Raw genomic sequence first — 22,012 nt, 5'->3', positions numbered from 1 at the left:
AGGAAGTGGGGGAACTGGACCCGCGTAAATTCAAAAGGAGTGGGATTCTGTTCATCCTGTAATCACTCTGTGAACAGAAGGGCAGAAACCTCAAACTACTTCATGTGCGCCAATGCCAATGGTAACAAACCCCCGCATTATCAAATCACACTTTTTGTTGTTACAGTGCAGAAAGAAACAAAAGAAAGTTAAAACCACACAGATAACCAGCCTAGCAACAACCCAGCATCATTTCCCTTCTCCCCGCTATAGCGCAGCATTGATAATGTATGAACTGCACCAACAAGCTGCTTACATCACTTCCTGTCACTAACCACCTGACAAGATGCAACTGAAAGACGCTATCTGCTTGTGTTCATTTAAATGCCCACTAGACAACACATCTCAGTAAAATTTGATTATCTTTCTCAACTTATGAAATACAGGTTTAATCCTCAATCCTTTACCTTAATTGTGTTTTACGATCCGCCGTCACAAACTCACTTCTCGTGACCATCTACCCACCCTGCCAAAATCATTGCAAAATAAGCTGCACATACCCCAGTCAGTGGTCTTCAAACAAAACAGGGAAACACTTCCCAAATAGCATCAACACAAATACAACACCCTTCCAACTACACAAAGTGTAGCTTGATACTCATGTAGGCTAGCGGCAAGCGCTTCAGTGCTCCATATAGGGCTAGTAAGCCCTCTATAAATATAACAATACAATACATTCAAGACAGCTCCAGCCCCTTATCGCCTGTCTTTTTGGCTCTGCCCCTTTAGCTCCTGGCTCCTTGCAGCCCTTCATTTAGATCATCCCTTCTTGCATCTATCCTTTTAACTCCTGCATTATTGACTCTTATCGTCCTCATCCATCTGTTGAGTGATTACCTCCTAATCCCATCCCTTTTGCTATTTCCTCTTTTGTATCTTTCCCTTGAGTACTCAACTTCTTGTATCCATTCCTTGATTTTACAAAAGGTGCCTGCTTTTGTATATTGATGGACTGGTGATTGTTTTATTTTGCACTTTGAAAGTATTTGCACTTTTTTCTTTGCTGTACCAACTTTAGTTGTATAGATTCTGTCATTAGGTACATGCTGATATGGTTTGTTTTATGCTACATGCTGTGATATTTATGCTTTTGCTTTCTCTTGTCTGAAAAACGTGGTCCTTAAATCTTGCAATTAGCAGTGTTTACACTACAGAAATGATAAATTCAAACAGACAAACATCTGCAACTATGTTCTGAAGCATCCAAGTAGTTTTCATCATCAGCGTCATTTACCTGCCTGTTTTTGTCCTGCTTACTAATAAGGACAAGATGGTGGAAATTACAAGTGCTTCCTCAGGTCTTGTTATTATCATGCACACCCTTGACAGTCGCAAGTGTGTGGCATGCAGATAATTCACTAGTTTATCTCTCTTGGGGCTGGCAGGATACTGAGTTATATCTTGTGTACTTCTCATGTATATTGTTAGTTGAGCCTGTGAAGTTGCAGGTTTGGGTTTCTCTTTCAAAGTTTCACGTTATTGTCTATCAATGTAAATTCTAATTCAGACCCTAAATAGTTCTTTGTATTCAGCGATAGGCAGTTCCTAAGCGAATAGGACCACTCCTTGGCGGGAAACATCCTTTACAACGCAACTTTTACCACACAGTGCCTTTACGACACAACTTTTACAACGCAAACCATTACAACGCATTGCGCTGGGGGGCGCTCTAGGATAGGGAATACGTTTAATTTACTATCCAACACCTTCCCTAGTGTCCACGGGGACTGGAGTTGGAATAGTAAATTAAACTATTCACTATCCAGCACCCCAAAGCGCTATGCGCTGTAAAGGTTTGCGTTGTAAAAACCGCGTTGTAAAGGTATGCGTGGTAAAAGCATGCGTTGTAATGTCATACATCCCTCCTTGGCATTGTTCTGATTGTTGTCTCTGTTAAATAATCTGCTCTTGACAATAATGTTACAAATGGTGTAGTTTATATATTAAGAGTGCTTCCCACTTTCTTATGAAAACTTTGAACAAAAGGCATTTCATTAAATGTTGTCAGCTATCCTCTGCGCTTCGTCTTTGAGTCAGTCTCCCGTTGTTGAGACCTTCACTCCCTTCCAATGTATAGCTATCCTCTATGCCCCGTCTTTGAGTCAGTCTCCCGTTGTAGGGGCCTCCCGTCCATCCAATGAATAGCTATCCTCTGCGCCTCGTCTTTGAGTCAATCTCCGGTTGTTGAGACCTTCACTCCCATCCAATGTATAGCTGTCCTTTGTTCCTCATCTTTGAGTCAGTCTCCTGTTGTAGAGGCCTCCCTCCATCTAATGTATAGCGGTCTTCTACTGCCTCGTCATTGAGTCAGTCTCCCGTTTTTGAAACCCTAACTCCCATCCAATGTATAGCTATCCTGTGTGCCTCGTTGTTGAGTCAGTCTCCCGTTGTTGAGACCTTCACTCCCATCCAATGTATAGCTGTCCTCCGCGCCTCGTCTTTGAGTCAGTCTCCTGTTGTTGAGACCCTCACTCCCATCCAATGTATAGCTGTCCTCTGCTCCTCGTCTTTGAGTCAGTCCCCCATTGTTGAGACCCTCACTTCCATCCAAAGTATAGCTATCCTCTGTGCCTCATCTTTGAGTCAGTCTCCTATTGTAGTGGCCTCCCATCCATCCAATGAATAGCTGTCTTCTGCACCTTTTCTTTGAGTCAGTCTCCCGTTGTTGAGACCCTCACTCCCATCCAATGTATAGCTATCCTCTGTGCCTCATCTTTGAGTCAGTCTCCCGTTGTTGAGACCCTTACTCCCATCCAATGTATAGCTGTCCTTTGTTTGTCGTCTTCGAGTCAGTCTCCCATTGTAGCGTCCTCCCCTCCATCCAATGTATAGCTGTCCTCTGCGCCTCGTCTTTGAGTCAGTCTCCTGTTGTTGAGACCCTCACTTCCATCCAATGTATAGCTATCCTCTGTGCCTCATCTTTTAGTCATACTCCCGTTGTAGTGGCTTCTCGTTCATCCAATTAATAGCTGTCCTCTGTGCCTTGTCTTTGAGTCAGTCTCCCGTGGTTGAGACCCTCACTCCCATCCAATGTATAGCTGTCCTCTACACCTCATCTTTGAGTCAGTCTCCCGTTGTTGAGACCCTCACTCCCATCCAATGTGTAGCTGTCTTTTGCGCCTCGTCTTTGAGTCAGTATCTTGTTGTTGAGACCCTCACTCCCATCCAATATATAGCTGTCCTTTGTTCCTCATCTTTGAGTCAGTCTCCCGGTGTAGAGGCCTCCCTCCATCCAATGTATAGCGGTCTTCTACTGCCTCATAATTGAGTCAGTCTCCCGTTTTTGAAACCTTAACTCCCATCCAATGTATAGCTGTCCTCTGCGCCGCGTCTTTGAGTCAGTCTCCTGTTGTTGAGACCCTCACTCCCATCCAATGTATAGTTGTCCTCTGCGCCTCGTCTTTGAGTCAGTCCCCCATTGTAGAGAACCTCACTCCCATCCAATGTATAGCTATCCTCTCTGCCTCGTCTTTGAGTTAGTCTCCCATTGTAGTGACCTCCCGTCCATCCAATGAATAGCTGTCTTCTGCACCTTGTCTTTGAGTCAGTCGCCCGTTGTTGAGACCCTCACTCCCATCCAATGTATAGCTATCCTCTGTTCCTCATCTTTGAGTCAGTCTCCCGCTGTTGAGACCCTCACTCCCATCCAATGTATAGCTGTCTTTTGTTTGTCGTCTTTGAGTCAGTCTCCCATTGTAGCGACCTCCCCTCCATCCAATGTATAGCTGTCCTCTATGCCTCGTCTTTGAGTCAGTGTCCCGTTGTTGAGACCTTCAATACCATCCAAAGTATAGCAGTTCTCTGCACCTCCTCTTTGAGTCAGTCTCCCATTGTTGAGACCCTCACTCCTATCCAATGTATAGCTAACCTCTGCGCCTTGTCTTTGAGTCAATCTCCCATTGTAGTGGCTTCTCGTCCATCCAATGAATAGCTGTCCTTTGCACATTGTCGTAGAGTCAGTCTCCCGTTGTTGAGACCTTCACTCCCATCCAATGTATAGCTGTCTTTTGTTTGTCGTCTTTGAGTCAGTCTCCCATTGTAGCGACCTCCCCTCCATCCAATGTATAGCTGTCCTCTATGCCTCGTCTTTGAGTCAGTGTCCCGTTGTTGAGACCTTCAATACCATCCAAAGTATAGCAGTTCTCTGCACCTCCTCTTTGAGTCAGTCTCCCATTGTTGAGACCCTCACTCCTATCCAATGTATAGCTAACCTCTGCGCCTTGTCTTTGAGTCAATCTCCCATTGTAGTGGCTTCTCGTCCATCCAATGAATAGCTGTCCTTTGCACATTGTCGTAGAGTCAGTCTCCCGTTGTTGAGACCTTCACTCCCATCCAATGTATAGCTGTCCTCTGCGCCTCGTCTTTGAGTCAGGTTTTAATGTCTTTATTTCGATGATAAAATCATAAAAGACAGTTTTAACAAACATTTAAAACAATTTCATTATCCCTACATAATACAAAAATCTTATAAAATAGTTATATCTATATATAATCAACAGTCTAAACTCTATTTAGAATCCACAGTTAAAAAGTTATTAAACCATTATTGGAAGGAAACAAGACATTAAGTTTAACAAATCTTAAAAGTATATTTAGCATTTGCTAAAAAAGTACTATACGATTTACACACTTTATTTAATCATGTTGTGATTGAATTCCTTCTTGCTCTAATTGCCCATGCCCAGCCTAAATATTTAGCCAAACATGTCACAGTGAAATCAGTTGTATTTGTTTTTAAGGCCCATATTGCATCCGAGGATTTGTTACATTTCATGTTTTTAAAGATGGGTTTTAGCCATTTTGAACGGGGTTCTCTATATTGGGGGCAGGCGAACAAAAAATGGCCCTCTGTTTCCTTACACCCGGGGCAATAACTACAAAGATTAGTAGTGTTGTTGCACCAGGATGAGGTGAAGGAATTAAGGGGTAATGAGCCCACCCGAAATTGGTGGAACAGTTTTCTGTCCAATGGCCTGGAGATAAGTTCCCAATATATCTCACGAGCCGGATCCAATTTGAATCTTAAAAAACGCCCCGTTAGATCTTCAAAGCTGGATGCATGTGCCAAAGTATGGCGAGTTGAGGCCCAAAATAAACTCTTAAATTCCTTTTTCGGGGGGAAATTGTTAGTGCTTGGCGAAACCCACAGATGACTAAGACCCATATCACATAGGCTCTTTTTCACCGAGTGAAGCCAGGGGATTCGCTCTGAGCCCCCAATTGCCTTCACCTCGGTTAACTCCTTTGCAAAGAGTGCCAACTCCTCCGTAGTCCACAAACGCCTCCAGGTAGACACTACTCTATACCTTGCCAAGTCTGTTATTGGAGGGCAACCCATGTCATGGCAAAGAGGGATTAATGGAGTTGATTGGGGAAGCCCCACTAGGTTGCGAAGAAACCTACACTGGATTTTGTACAAGCTTGAGAGATCCATAAAGCCCCATAACTCTGCCCCATAGAGTGTTGCAGCATTAATTTTGACATCATAAATTTGTAATGCTATGGTGTTAGCTATACTTGTTAAGTAAGGTACCCATAGGCCTATATTTGCTTTGAATAGGTCTGCCGGAATTTGATCCAACCCAGGTGCCTTCCCCCTCTTTGTTAACCCTAATGCATACTCCGCTTCTGCTTCAGTAAAAGACAGGGTCGTAATGCTGGGAATTGTTACCGTCAACATGGTTGGTCTGGACAGGGAGTCTACGGCTACTGGGCAAAATTGGGTAGAGTAATGTTTAATCCAATCTTCCGGGCATACATGGTTAGACGGGGTACGAAACTCACCATCCTTTCCACATTTGACAATATCCCAGAATTTGGTCTGGTCGTTTGATTTACTGGCGTCCAGAAGGTCCGCCCAGAAATCGTCTTCCCATTCCTTCTTTGCCACCCATTGCACTTTTTTATACCTTTTCCTGGCCTCTTTAACTGCAACAGAATCTCTAGATTTAACTTGCTCAATGAGATAGCTATGGGCCTCTCTACATTCTCTATTGTACCATTTTGCTCTTGGTGGATTCGGATGCCCAGTGTTAGACTTACATGGCTTTGATAAAATAATTTTAAGTTCAGAGAAACATTTGTCATGTAAGCCCATCATCTTATGTAGTTCGCCCTGGCCCTGCTCAACAGCAACGGTCCTCATATTGTTTAAAGCGTTTGTCACCACATTTTCAATGTCGGCCTGTATCGTTACATCATTTGAAATTAGTGACCACTTCACTCTCCTCCGATCATTTGATAAGGTTACAACCCCTTGCCCCCTTGGATCAGGTTCCCCTAATCTTATCTGATCAAACATCTTAAATTTCAGGGACAGGGGGTTATGGTCACTTTCTGGGCGTATTATGATTTCCATGTCATCAATTACACTCCAATATTCCATTTTTATAAAGATGTAATCGATCCGACTTTTCCTCACACCATTGTCAAAAGTGGGTTTAGCTTCAATGTCCGATTTGGTACGACCATTCACAGCCCTTAGACCCCATGTAAGGCAAAAAGCTGTCCAGTTCAGGGCGGCCTCCGTTGCTTTAACTGGGATTTTATTGGAAAGTTCGGGGATCTTCCACGTGGCATCTTCTTCAAACCCCCAGTTGTCCTCCGGCAGATACAATGGCTCAATCGTACAGTTGATATCCCCTGCTAAAATGATAAGTGAGGTTTTATTCCAGCCCGTTAATAGTGTGTCTAAGGCACCTATCAACTTGGGGCATCGGCCGCCAGGGAGGCCTCTGGAGTATATGTTGATAATAAGCATGTCCTGCCCCCCTGCTTTGCTCAACCTTATAGCCAGTATATCAGGGTTATCTATATACAATTCAGCAGCTGAAAAACACCAGGCCTGTTTTACCCATGTGGTTAATCCCCCAGACGCCCGCCCCTTTATACCTTTTATTGCAGGTTTAGAAAAGTTTATGTATCCAGCCATATAAAACGGAGCTGTAGCCCACGTTTCCTGCAACAATACGACCTCGTAATTGCCTATAAACCCCAACCAATCCTCAGATACCAAGCGTGACTTGGCTCCAGCAACATTCCAAGACACCATATATGAAATTAGTGAGTCTATCTCTGCATGATTGTTACTGACAGAGATAGGGGAATGGGGGCTCAGTAGGCAGGTATCTGTTGGTCCAATTTCTTCTATATTAGCAGAGGTAGCATTAATCCCCACAGGCCCCCTCTGCATCCTGGTATTATGGGGCGTGAACAGTTGCTCCTTTGCTAGTTTTGGGGTGTGGGTGGGTGGGGTGTACACTCCTTCAACTTCCACTGATACTAAGTTAGGTAACTGGATCGGTGCACATAGTCAGTCCACCCATTCTAGGTCTGACAGTGCCTCAAAATGGTTATAAAGGGGAGGATAATATTGGGGGTAATGTATTGCAGGCTCACGGGGTCTTCCCCCTTTAACTTTCCATGGATTGTGGCCCATATGGTTAGTTTGGTGTATATGGGGGTAGAAGTAGCCAAGGTGTAAGGTCTGAACATCACCCAAACGGGCGAATCTGGCTTTCCTCTGGATTCTGTCCACTACCCAGGGGTCTCTGAATGAAACTAAAATACAGTCCCCTTCCAGATCTTTTTCACCCTTTCCTACCCATTCTACTCTCCTTACATAGAGGATTTCGGTAGGGGATGACGGGGAAAGTGGGCGATGTTTATTCAACCAGAATGTGACCTTGTTCCGCAAATCCGCATGAGATTCTTTAATACCCTCTCTAAGGGGGGCCACTCCTGTTAGTACAATAGTATATTGTGACGCTTCTGGGGGTAGGTTAACCCTCAATGGATTTCGTGTAGTTCTATTATTTGTCCTCTTGTTCCTATCTGGATATGGGGTTTTATTATCCCTTCCCAATGCAGGTGTATATACCGGTGTGTTTTTTTGTTGATTTGATACACCATTCGCTTGATGTTTTTTCCCCTGGGCGTTGTTGGCTGTCAAAGGATGTTTGGCCTTAGGTGTTTCTTTGATCGGGACTCTGCTAGCAGATGGTGTTTTTACCCCCGTTTGTAGTTTCTTATTTATATTAATAGTTGATGTCACTGCCGGATCGGTTTTAGTTATCCCCGTGTTTAGAGTTGTTCCCCCAGTTGGATTTGGGCCCCTCAACTTTGTACCAGTAGCTGTTAAATTTTGTAGGCGGTCCATATTAATATTAATAGCTGCTTCTAAAACATCTATTTTAGCTGACATTATCCTGGTATTCTCTAAAACCGGAAGCAGTAAAGTTTTAACCATTGCTTCCATTTTTGCCAACAGGACATCATCACTACTAAGACAAGTTGGACAGGGGTTTGAAGACCCAGAATGGGCCAATGATGGACAATACACTATTGGGGGTACTTGAGTAGTCTGGGAGTGGGAAGAGCTATTTGCGTGATCTAATTTGAGTTGTTTCTGTGTCATGACTCCCTGTGGGCTTGAGACATGTTTTCTTTTTCGTGATACCTGATTGGTAATTACTGGTAGCGGGACGGGGGTACTGGGTAGGGTAGGGACATGTAATTGCGGGGTTCCTGGCGAACTACGCTTATCGTTCTCAATAAGTAAGCTATCCCCGTCTGTACTAGTCAAATTATTGTCAGGGTTCAGATCCATATTTTCTTGTGACCTAGGTGTTATAGCTTCGACCCCATCCTCATGGACTATTATGTCAGCGTCTGATGTAGAAATACAGTTAAACGCTGCATTGGTTAGTGGGCTTTTAGCGCAAGCCAGAGCACCTATTGAGGAGCGTTTCCCAGTAACTAAGTCCAGGGACAATCTGTGCTCAACCAGTTCGATTTCTTTTGCTAGTATTCCTGTGGCTCTGGTAATAAAAGCATCTAGGGGGCCTGAAACAACACCCTGTGTAGTTTGAATATGCACTAATCGTTGTTTACCAGATCTCAGGGCCATATTTAGGAGCAGGTGTTAGAGCCTCTGGGTACAGTTTGTCAAAGTATCTAAATATAAAAAACCAGGACTCTAGGCCCAACCCAACCTCGTCCGACCCCGGACGGCCACAGACGGTCCCGCCCTTGTCCCGGGCTTCTCCCGGCGCCCTCCCGCGCGCTCCCGCGCTGCGGGACTGGCCCTTCTCTTTTATTACAGTGGGATTGGACGTGAGGGGCGGAGCCGGCAGGGAGAGCAGCCCAGGTGGCCACGGGCGCGCGGGGACTCCTGGAACTTGGAGTCCACCGCTTCTTGCTCGCAGCCCTGCCGGTCAAAAAGCAAACCAAACCTCAGTGCCCTGGAGACCGCTTCTAGCCGCGAAGCGGGACCCGCGAAGCGGGTCCGGCAAGGGACAGCGGCGGAAGCAGGCAAACAGGCAACAGGAGGCTCCCTCAGCTCCCTCCTCGGTCTCTGGAGCCGTAGGTCCGTCGATGTCCAGCAAAATTAGGCAAAGGAATCCACTTGGTGCAGTACAGGACGCCGCTTTATCCTTCCAGGTGGGGGCGGAGCCGGCAGGGAGAGCAGCCCAGGTGGCCACGGGCGCGCGGGGACTCCTGGAACTTGGAGTCCACCGCTTCTTGCTCGCAGCCCTGCCGGTCAAAAAGCAAACCAAACCTCAGTGCCCTGGAGACCGCTTCTAGCCGCGAAGCGGGACCCGCGAAGCGGGTCTGGCAAGGGACAGCGGCGGAAGCAGGCAAACAGGCAACAGGAGGCTCCCTCAGCTCCCTCCTCGGTCTCTGGAGCCGTAGGTCCGTCGATGTCCAGCAAAATTAGGCAAAGGAATCTTCTTTGAGTCAGTCTCCTGTTGTTGAGACACTCAATCCCATCCAATGTATAGCTGTCCTCTGCGCCTTGTCTTTGAGTCAGTCTCCCGTTGTTGAGACCCTCACTGCCATCCAATGTATAGCTGTCCTCTGCGCCTCATCTTTGAGTCAGTCTTCCGTGGTTGAGACCTTCACTGCCATCCAATGTATAGCTATCCTCTGCGGCTTGTCTTTGAGTCAGTCTCCCGTTGTTGAGACCCTCACTCCCATCCAATGTATAGCTATATTCTGCGCCTCGTCTTTGAGTCAGCCTCCCGTTGTTGAGACCCTCACTCCTATCCACTGTATAGCTATCCTCTGCGCCTCATCTTTGTGTCAGCCTCCCATTGTTGAGACCCTCACCCCATCCAATGTATAGATATCCTCTGCGCCTCATCTTTGAGTCAGCCTCCTGTTGTTGAGACCCTCACTCCCATCCAATGTATAGCTATCCTCAGTGCCTCATCTCTGAGTCAGCCTCCCGTTGTTGAGACCCTCACTCCCATCCAATGTATAGTTGTCCTCTGCGCCTTGTCTTTGAGTCAGTCTCCTGTTGTTGAGACACTCACTCCCATCCAATGTATAGCTGTCCTCTGCGCCTCGTCTTTGAGTCAGTCTCCCGTTGTTGAAACCCTCACTGCCATCCAATGTATAGCTATCCTCTGCGGCTTGTCTTTGAGTCAGTCTCCCGTTGTTGAGACCCTCACTCCCATCCAATGTATAGCTATCTTCTGCGCCTCGTCTTTGAGTCAGCCTCCTGTTGTTGAGACCCTCACTCCTATCCACTGTATAGCTATCCTCTGCGCTTCATCTTTGTGTCAGCCTCCCATTGTTGAGACCCTCACCCCCATCCAATGTATAGCTATCCTCTGCGCCTCATCTTTGAGTCAGCCTCCTGTTGTTGAGACCCTCACTCCCATCCAATGTATAGCTATCCTCAGTGCCTCATCTCTGAGTCAGCCTCCCGTTGTTGAGACCCTCACTCCGATCCAATGTATAGTTGTCCTCTGCGCCTTGTCTTTGAGTCAGTCTCCCATAGCAGCGGCCTCCCATTAATCCAATGTATAGCTATCCTCTGTGCCTCATCTTTGTGTCAGTCTGCCATTGTTGAGACCCTCACCCCCATCCATTGTATAGCTATCCTCTGCGCCTCATCTTTGAGTCAGCCTCCTGTTGTTGAGACCCTCACTCCCATCCAATGTATAGCTATCTGCAGTGCCTCATCTCTGAGTCAGTCTCCTGTTATTGAGACCCTCACTCCCATCCAATATGCAGCTATCCTCTGCGCCTCGTCTTTGAGTCAGTCTCCCGTTGTTGAGACCCTCACTCCCATCCAATGTATAGCTATCCTCTGCGCCTCCTCTTTGAGTCAGCCTTCCGTTGTTGAGACACTTACTGCCATCCAATGTATAGCTGTCCTCTGCGCCTCGTCTTTGAGTCAGTCTTCCGTGGTTGAGACCTTCACTGCCATCCAATGGATAGCTATCCTCTGCGGCTTGTCTTTGAGTCAGTATCCTGTTGTTGAGACCCTCACTCCCATCCAATGTATAGCTATCTTCTGTGCCTCGTCTTTGTGTCAGCCTCCCATTGTTGAGACCCTCACTCCTATCCACTGTATAGCTATCCTCTGCGCCTCATCTTTGTGTCAGCCTCCCATTGTTGAGACCCTCACCCCCATCCAATGTATAGCTATCCTCTGCGCCTCATCTTTGAGGCAGCCTCCTGTTGTTGAGACCCTCACTCCCATCCAATGTCTAGCTATCCTCAGTGCCTCATCTCTGAGTCAGCCTCCCGTTGTTGAGCCCCTCACTCCCATCCAATGTATAGTTGCCCTCTGCGCCTTGTCTTTGAGTCAGTCTCCCATAGCAGCGGCCTCCCATCCATCCAATTTATAGCTGTCCTCTGCGCATCATCTTTGTGTCAGCCTCCCATTGTTGAGACCCTCACCCCCATCCAATGGATAGCTATCCTCTGCGCCTTGTCTTTGAGTCAGCCTCCTGTTGTTGAGACCCTCACTCCCATCCAATGTATAGCTGTCCTCTGCACCTCGTCTTTGAGTCATTCTCCTGTTGTTGAGACCCTCACTCCCATCCAATGTATAGCTATCCTCTGCGCCTCCTCTTTGAGTCAGCCTCCCGTTGTTGAGACCCTCACTCCCATCCAATGAATAGCTATCCTCTATGCCTCGTCTTTGAGTCAGTCTCCCATAGTAGCGGCCTCCCGTCCATCCAATGTATAGTTGTCCTCTGCGCCTCGTCTTTGAGTCAGTCTCCTGTTGTTGAGACCCTCGCTCCCATCCAATGTATAGCTGTGCTCTATGCCTCGTCTTTGGGTCAGTCTCCCGTTGTTGAGACCCTCCCTCCCATCCAATGAATAGCTATCCTCTATGCCTCGTCTTTGAGTCAGTCTCCCATAGCAGCGGCCTCCCATCCATCCAATGTATAGCTGTCCTCTGCGCATCATCTTTGTGTCAGCCTCCCATTGTTGAGACCCTCATCCCCATCCAATGTATAGCTATCCTCTGCGCCTTGTCTTTGAGTCAGTCTCCCATAGCAGCGGCCTCCCATTAATTCAATGTATAGCTATCCTCTGTGCCTCATCTTTGTGTCAGCCTGCCATTGTTGAGACCCTCACCCCATCCATTGTATAGCTATCCTCTGCGCCTCATCTTTGAGTAAGCCTCCTGATGTTGAGACCCTCACTCCCATCCAATGTATAGCTATCTGCAGTGCCTCATCTCTGAGTCAGTCTCCTGTTGTTGAGACCCTCACTCCCATCCAATATGCAGCTATCCTCTGCGCCTCGTCTTTGAGTCAGTCTCTCGTTGTTGAGACCCTCACTCCCATCCAATGTATAGCTATCCTCTGCGCCTCCTCTTTGAGTCAGCCTTCCGTTGTTGAGACACTCACTCCCATCCAATGTATAGCTGTCCTCTGCGCCTCGTCTTTGAGTCAGTCTCCCGTTGTTGAGACCCTTACTGCCATCCAATGTATAGCTGTCCTCTGCGCCTCGTCTTTGAGTCAGTCTTCCGTGGTTGAGACCTTCACTGCCATCCAATGAATAGCTATCCTCTGCGGCTTGTCTTTGAGTCAGTCTCTCGTTGTTGAGACCCTCACTCCCATCCAATGTATAGCTATCTGCTGTGCCTCGTCTTTGTGTCAGCCTCTCATTGTTGAGACCCTCACTCCTATCCACTGTATAGCTATCCTCTGCGCCTCATCTTTGTGTCAGCCTCCCATTGTTGAGACCCTCACCCCCATCCAATGTATAGCTATCCTCTGCGCCTCATCTTTGAGTCAGCCTCCTGTTGTTGAGACCCTCACTCCCATCCAACGTATAGCTATCCTCAGTGCCTCATCTCTGAGTAAGCCTCCCGTTGTTGAGACCCTCACTCCAATCCAATGTATAGCTGTCCTCTGCACCTCGTCTTTGAGTCAGTCTCCTGTTGTTGAGACCCTCACTCCCATCCAATGTATAGCTATCCTCTGCGCCTCCTCTTTGAGTCAGCCTCCCGTTGTTGAGACCCTCACTCCCATCCAATGAATAGCTATCCTCTATGCCTCGTCTTTGAGTCAGTCTCCCATAGTAGCGGCCTCCCGTCCATCCAATGTATAGTTGTCCTCTGCGCCTCGTCTTTGAGTCAGTCTCCTGTTGTTGAGACCCTCGCTCCCATCCAATGTATAGCTGTGCTCTATGCCTCGTCTTTGGGTCAGTCTCCCGTTGTTGAGACCCTCACTCCCATCCAATGAATAGCTATCCTCTATGCCTCGTCTTTGAGTCAGTCTCCCATAGCAGCGGCCTCCCATCTATCCAATGTATAGCTGTCCTCTGCGCATCATCTTTGTGTACGCCTCCCATTGTTGAGACCCTCATCCCCATCCAATGTATAGCTATCCTCTGCGCCTTGTCTTTGAGTCAGTCTCCCATAGCAGCGGCCTCCCATCTATCCATTGTATAGCTATCCTCTGTGCCTCATCTTTGTGTCAGCCTGCCATTGTTTAGACCCTCACCCCCATCCATTGTATAGCTATCCTCTGCGCCTCATCTTTGAGTCAGCCTCCTGTTGTTAAGACCCTCACTCCCATCCAATGGATAGCTATCCTCTGCGCCTTGTCTTTGAGTCAGTCTCCTGTTGTTGAGACACTCACTCCCATCCAATGTATAGCTGTCCTCTGCGCCTCGTCTTTGAGTCAGTCTCCCGTTGTTGAAACCCTCACTGCCATCCAATGTATAGCTATCCTCTGCGGCTTGTCTTTGAGTCAGTCTCCCGTTGTTGAGACCCTCACTCCCATCCAATGTATAGCTATCTTCTGCGCCTCGTCTTTGAGTCAGCCTCCTGTTGTTGAGACCCTCACTCCTATCCACTGTATAGCTATCCTCTGCGCTTCATCTTTGTGTCAGCCTCCCATTGTTGAGACCCTCACCCCCATCCAATGTATAGCTATCCTCTGCGCCTCATCTTTGAGTCAGCCTCCTGTTGTTGAGACCCTCACTCCCATCCAATGTATAGCTATCCTCAGTGCCTCATCTCTGAGTCAGCCTCCCGTTGTTGAGACCCTCACTCCGATCCAATGTATAGTTGTCCTCTGCGCCTTGTCTTTGAGTCAGTCTCCCATAGCAGCGGCCTCCCATTAATCCAATGTATAGCTATCCTCTGTGCCTCATCTTTGTGTCAGCCTGCCATTGTTGAGACCCTCACCCCCATCCATTGTATAGCTATCCTCTGCGCCTCATCTTTGAGTCAGCCTCCTGTTGTTGAGACCCTCACTCCCATCCAATGTATAGCTATCTGCAGTGCCTCATCTCTGAGTCAGTCTCCTGTTATTGAGACCCTCACTCCCATCCAATATGCAGCTATCCTCTGCGCCTCGTCTTTGAGTCAGTCTCCCGTTGTTGAGACCCTCACTCCCATCCAATGTATAGCTATCCTCTGCGCCTCCTCTTTGAGTCAGCCTTCCGTTGTTGAGACACTTACTGCCATCCAATGTATAGCTGTCCTCTGCGCCTCGTCTTTGAGTCAGTCTTCCGTGGTTGAGACCTTCACTGCCATCCAATGGATAGCTATCCTCTGCGGCTTGTCTTTGAGTCAGTATCCTGTTGTTGAGACCCTCACTCCCATCCAATGTATAGCTATCTTCTGTGCCTCGTCTTTGTGTCAGCCTCCCATTGTTGAGACCCTCACTCCTATCCACTGTATAGCTATCCTCTGCGCCTCATCTTTGTGTCAGCCTCCCATTGTTGAGACCCTCACCCCCATCCAATGTATAGCTATCCTCTGCGCCTCATCTTTGAGGCAGCCTCCTGTTGTTGAGACCCTCACTCCCATCCAATGTCTAGCTATCCTCAGTGCCTCATCTCTGAGTCAGCCTCCCGTTGTTGAGCCCCTCACTCCCATCCAATGTATAGTTGCCCTCTGCGCCTTGTCTTTGAGTCAGTCTCCCATAGCAGCGGCCTCCCATCCATCCAATTTATAGCTGTCCTCTGCGCATCATCTTTGTGTCAGCCTCCCATTGTTGAGACCCTCACCCCCATCCAATGGATAGCTATCCTCTGCGCCTTGTCTTTGAGTCAGCCTCCTGTTGTTGAGACCCTCACTCCCATCCAATGTATAGCTGTCCTCTGCACCTCGTCTTTGAGTCAGTCTCCTGTTGTTGAGACCCTCACTCCCATCCAATGTATAGCTATCCTCTGCGCCTCCTCTTTGAGTCAGCCTCCCGTTGTTGAGACCCTCACTCCCATCCAATGAATAGCTATCCTCTATGCCTCGTCTTTGAGTCAGTCTCCCATAGTAGCGGCCTCCCGTCCATCCAATGTATAGTTGTCCTCTGCGCCTTGTCTTTGAGTCAGTCTCCCATAGCAGCGGCCTCCCATCCATCCAATTTATAGCTGTCCTCTGCGCATCATCTTTGTGTCAGCCTCCCATTGTTGAGACCCTCACCCCCATCCAATGGATAGCTATCCTCTGCGCCTTGTCTTTGAGTCAGTCTCCTGTTGTTGAGACACTCACTCCCATCCAATGTATAGCTGTCCTCTGCGCCTCGTCTTTGAGTCAGTCTCCCGTTGTTGAAACCCTCACTGCCATCCAATGTATAGCTATCCTCTGCGGCTTGTCTTTGAGTCAGTCTCCCGTTGTTGAGACCCTCACTCCCATCCAATGTATAGCTATCTTCTGCGCCTCGTCTTTGAGTCAGCCTCCTGTTGTTGAGACCCTCACTCCTATCCACTGTATAGCTATCCTCTGCGCTTCATCTTTGTGTCAGCCTCCCATTGTTGAGACCCTCACCCCCATCCAATGTATAGCTATACTCTGCGCCTCATCTTTGAGTCAGCCTCCTGTTGTTGAGACCCTCACTCCCATCCAATGTATAGCTATCCTCAGTGCCTCATCTCTGAGTCAGCCTCCCGTTGTTGAGACCCTCACTCCGATCCAATGTATAGTTGTCCTCTGCGCCTTGTCTTTGAGTCAGTCTCCCATAGCAGCGGCCTCCCATTAATCCAATGTAGCTATCCTCTGTGCCTCATCTTTGTGTCAGCCTGCCATTGTTGAGACCCTCACCCCCATCCATTGTATAGCTATCCTCTGCGCCTCATCTTTGAGTCAGCCTCCTGTTGTTGAGACCCTCACTCCCATCCAATGTATAGCTATCTGCAGTGCCTCATCTCTGAGTCAGTCTCCTGTTATTGAGACCCTCACTCCCATCCAATATGCAGCTATCCTCTGCGCCTCGTCTTTGAGTCAGTCTCCCGTTGTTGAGACCCTCACTCCCATCCAATGTATAGCTATCCTCTGCGCCTCCTCTTTGAGTCAGCCTTCCGTTGTTGAGACACTTACTGCCATCCAATGTATAGCTGTCCTCTGCGCCTCGTCTTTGAGTCAGTCTTCCGTGGTTGAGACCTTCACTGCCATCCAATGGATAGCTATCCTCTGCGGCTTGTCTTTGAGTCAGTATCCTGTTGTTGAGACCCTCACTCCCATCCAATGTATAGCTATCTTCTGTGCCTCGTCTTTGTGTCAGCCTCCCATTGTTGAGACCCTCACTCCTATCCACTGTATAGCTATCCTCTGCGCCTCATCTTTGTGTCAGCCTCCCATTGTTGAGACCCTCACCCCCATCCAATGTATAGCTATCCTCTGCGCCTCATCTTTGAGGCAGCCTCCTGTTGTTGAGACCCTCACTCCCATCCAATGTCTAGCTATCCTCAGTGCCTCATCTCTGAGTCAGCCTCCCGTTGTTGAGCCCCTCACTCCCATCCAATGTATAGTTGCCCTCTGCGCCTTGTCTTTGAGTCAGTCTCCCATAGCAGCGGCCTCCCATCCATCCAATTTATAGCTGTCCTCTGCGCATCATCTTTGTGTCAGCCTCCCATTGTTGAGACCCTCACCCCCATCCAATGGATAGCTATCCTCTGCGCCTTGTCTTTGAGTCAGCCTCCTGTTGTTGAGACCCTCACTCCCATCCAATGTATAGCTGTCCTCTGCACCTCGTCTTTGAGTCAGTCTCCTGTTGTTGAGACCCTCACTCCCATCCAATGTATAGCTATCCTCTGCGCCTCCTCTTTGAGTCAGCCTCCCGTTGTTGAGACCCTCACTCCCATCCAATGAATAGCTATCCTCTATGCCTCGTCTTTGAGTCAGTCTCCCATAGTAGCGGCCTCCCGTCCATCCAATGTATAGTTGTCCTCTGCGCCTCGTCTTTGAGTCAGTCTCCTGTTGTTGAGACCCTCACTCCCATCCAATGTATAGCTGTGCTCTATGCCTCGTCTTTGGGTCAGTCTCCCGTTGTTGAGACCCTCCCTCCCATCCAATGAATAGCTATCCTCTATGCCTCGTCTTTGAGTCAGTCTCCCATAGCAGCGGCCTCCCATTCATCCAATGTATAGCTGTCCTCTGCGCATCATCTTTGTGTCAGCCTCCCATTGTTGAGACCCTCATCCCCATCCAATGTATAGCTATCCTCTGCGCCTTGTCTTTGAGTCAGTCTCCCATAGCAGCGGCCTCCCATTAATTCAATGTATAGCTATCCTCTGTGCCTCATCTTTGTGTCAGCCTGCCATTGTTGAGACCCTCACCCCATCCATTGTATAGCTATCCTCTGCGCCTCATCTTTGAGTAAGCCTCCTGTTGTTGAGACCCTCACTCCCATCCAATGTATAGCTATCTGCAGTGCCTCATCTCTGAGTCAGTCTCCTGTTGTTGAGACCCTCACTCCCATCCAATATGCAGCTATCCTCTGCGCCTCGTCTTTGAGTCAGTCTCTCGTTGTTGAGACCCTCACTCCCATCTAATGTATAGCTATCCTCTGCGCCTCCTCTTTGAGTCAGCCTTCCGTTGTTGAGACACTCACTCCCATCCAATGTATAGCTGTCCTCTGCGCCTCGTCTTTGAGTCAGTCTCCCGTTGTTGAGACCCTTACTGCCATCCAATGTATAGCTGTCCTCTGCGCCTCGTCTTTGAGTCAGTCTTCCGTGGTTGAGACCTTCACTGCCATCCAATGAATAGCTATCCTCTGCGGCTTGTCTTTGAGTCAGTCTCTCGTTGTTGAGACCCTCACTCCCATCCAATGTATAGCTATCTGCTGTGCCTCGTCTTTGTGTCAGCCTCTCATTGTTGAGACCCTCACTCCTATCCACTGTATAGCTATCCTCTGCGCCTCATCTTTGTGTCAGCCTCCCATTGTTGAGACCCTCACCCCCATCCAATGTATAGCTATCCTCTGCGCCTCATCTTTGAGTCAGCCTCCTGTTGTTGAGACCCTCACTCCCATCCAGCGTATAGCTATCCTCAGTGCCTCATCTCTGAGTAAGCCTCCCGTTGTTGAGACCCTCACTCCAATCCAATGTATAGCTGTCCTCTGCACCTCGTCTTTGAGTCAGTCTCCTGTTGTTGAGACCCTCACTCCCATCCAATGTATAGCTATCCTCTGCGCCTCCTCTTTGAGTCAGCCTCCCGTTGTTGAGACCCTCACTCCCATCCAATGAATAGCTATCCTCTATGCCTCGTCTTTGAGTCAGTCTCCCATAGTAGCGGCCTCCCGTCCATCCAATGTATAGTTGTCCTCTGCGCCTCGTCTTTGAGTCAGTCTCCTGTTGTTGAGACCCTCGCTCCCATCCAATGTATAGCTGTGCTCTATGCCTCGTCTTTGGGTCAGTCTCCCGTTGTTGAGACCCTCACTCCCATCCAATGAATAGCTATCCTCTATGCCTCGTCTTTGAGTCAGTCTCCCATAGCAGCGGCCTCCCATCTATCCAATGTATAGCTGTCCTCTGCGCATCATCTTTGTGTCCGCCTCCCATTGTTGAGACCCTCATCCCCATCCAATGTATAGCTATCCTCTGCGCCTTGTCTTTGAGTCAGTCTCCCATAGCAGCGGCCTCCCATTAATCCAATGTATAGCTATCCTCTGTGCCTCATCTTTGTGTCAGCCTGCCATTGTTGAGACCCTCACCCCCATCCATTGTATAGCTATCCTCTGCGCCTCATCTTTGAGTCAGCCTCCTGTTGTTAAGACCCTCACTCCCATCCAATGTATAGCTATCTGCAGTGCCTCATCTCTGAGTCAGTCTCCTGTTATTGAGACCCTCACTCCCATCCAATATGCAGCTCTCCTCTGCGCCTCGTCTTTGAGTCAGTCTCCCGTTGTTGAGACCCTCACTCCCATCCAATGTATAGCTATCCTCTGCGCCTCCTCTTTGAGTCAGCCTTCCGTTGTTGAGACACTTACTGCCATCCAATGTATAGCTGTCCTCTGCGCCTCGTCTTTGAGTCAGTCTTCCGTGGTTGAGACCTTCACTGCCATCCAATGGATAGCTATCCTCTGCGGCTTGTCTTTGAGTCAGTCTCCTGTTGTTGAGACCCTCACTCCCATCCAATGTATAGCTATCTTCTGTGCCTCGTCTTTGTGTCAGCCTCCCATTGTTGAGACCCTCACTCCTATCCACTGTATAGCTATCCTCTGCGCCTCATCTTTGTGTCAGCCTCCCATTGTTGAGACCCTCACCCCCATCCAATGTATAGCTATCCTCTGCGCCTCATCTTTGAGGCAGCCTCCTGTTGTTGAGACCCTCACTCCCATCCAATGTCTAGCTATCCTCAGTGCCTCATCTCTGAGTCAGCCTCCCGTTGTTGAGCCCCTCACTCCCATCCAATGTATAGTTGCCCTCTGCGCCTTGTCTTTGAGTCAGTCTCCCATAGCAGCGGCCTCCCATCCATCCAATTTATAGCTGTCCTCTGCGCATCATCTTTGTGTCAGCCTCCCATTGTTGAGACCCTCACCCCCATCCAATGGATAGCTATCCTCTGCGCCTTGTCTTTGAGTCAGCCTCCTGTTGTTGAGACCCTCACTCCCATCCAATGTATAGCTGTCCTCTGCACCTCGTCTTTGAGTCAGTCTCCTGTTGTTGAGACCCTCACTCCCATCCAATGTATAGCTATCCTCTGCGCCTCCTCTTTGAGTCATCCTCCCGTTGTTGAGACCCTCACTCCCATCCAATGAATAGCTATCCTCTATGCCTCGTCTTTGAGTCAGTCTCCCATAGTAGCGGCCTCCCGTCCATCCAATGTATAGTTGTCCTCTGCGCCTTGTCTTTGAGTCAGTCTCCCATAGCAGCGGCCTCCCATCCATCCAATTTATAGCTGTCCTCTGCGCATCATCTTTGTGTCAGCCTCCCATTGTTGAGACCCTCACCCCCATTCAATGGATAGCTATCCTCTGCGCCTTGTCTTTGAGTCAGCCTCCTGTTGTTGAGACCCTCACTCCCATCCAATGTATAGCTATCCTCTGCGCCTCGTCTTTGAGTCAGTCTCCCGTTGTTGAAACCCTCACTCCCATCCAATGTATAGGTATCCTCAGTGCCTCACCTCTGAGTCAGTCTCCTGTTGTTGAGACCCTCACTCCCATCCAATATACAGCTATCCTCTGCGCCTCGTCTTTGAGTCAGTCTCCCGTTGTTGAGACCCTCACTCCCATCCAATGTATAGCTATCCTCTGCGCCTCCTCTTTGAGTCAGCCTTCCGTTGTTGAGACACTCACTCCCATCCAATGTATAGCTGTCCTCTGCGCCTCGTCTTTGAGTCAGTCTCCCGTTGTTGAGACCCTTACTGCCATCCAATGTATAGCTGTCCTCTGCGCCTCGTCTTTGAGTCAGTCTTCCGTGGTTGAGACCTTCACTGCCATCCAATGTATAGCTATCCTCTGCGGCTTGTCTTTGAGTCAGTCTCTCGTTGTTGAGACCCCCACTCCCATCCAATGTATAGCTATCTGCTGTGCCTCGTCTTTGTGTCAGCCTCTCATTGTTGAGACCCTCACTCCTATCCACTGTATAGCTATCCTCTGCGCCTCATCTTTGTGTCAGCCTCCCATTGTTGAGACCCTCACCCCCATCCAATGTATAGCTGTCCTCTGCGCCTCGTCTTTGAGTCAGTCTCCCGTTGTTGAGACCTTCACTCACATCCAATTTATAGCTATCCTCTGCGCCTCGTCTTTGAGTCAGTCTCCCGTTGTTGAGACCCTCACTCCCATCCAATGTATAGCTGTCCTTTATGCCTGGTCTTTGAGTCAGTCTCCTGTTGTTGAGACCCTCACTCCCATCCAATTTATAGCTGTACTCTGCGCCTCGTCTTTGAGTCAGTCTCCCGTTGTTGAGACCTTCACTCCCATCCAATGTATAGCTGTCCTCTGCGCCTCGTCTTTGAGTCAGTCTCCTGTTGTTGAGACCCTCACTCCCATCCAATGTATAGCTGTCTTCTACACCTCGTTTTTGAGTCAGCCTCCCGTTGTTGAGACCCTCACTCCCTTCCAATGTATAGCTGTCCTCTATGCCTCGTCTTTGAGTCCCTCCCTCCCATAGTAGCGGCCTCCGCTCCCATCCAATGAATGGCCATCCTCCACTTCCAGTCTCCCATTCTAGAGGCCTCTCCTCGAACACATAGCTGCCCCTCGCTTCGATTCTCTCTACCTCCTCCCATCCAATGCACAGCTGCCCCCACTGCAGGCCCCCTGCCAGGGACCCTGCTCCCTCAGTTCACAGCCACTCCCCAGGCTCTCCCAGTGTGTAGCTACCACCCACCCCTCCCCCTTCCAGTGTCCCATGGTAGGGCCCTCCTCCCATCTAATGCACAGCCACCCCTCTTGAGTCCTCTCTCCAGTGTGCAGCTGTCCTCCACTTCCGGTCTCTCCTGAACACATCTCCCGCCCCCTCCCCCACCTGCGCCTTGTTTCCGTCTCAT

Source organism: Lissotriton helveticus, chromosome 11, assembly GCF_964261635.1.
Source record: "Lissotriton helveticus chromosome 11, aLisHel1.1, whole genome shotgun sequence".
Taxonomy (NCBI): Eukaryota; Metazoa; Chordata; class Amphibia; order Caudata; family Salamandridae; genus Lissotriton; species Lissotriton helveticus.
This window is presented reverse-complemented; position numbering follows the sequence as displayed.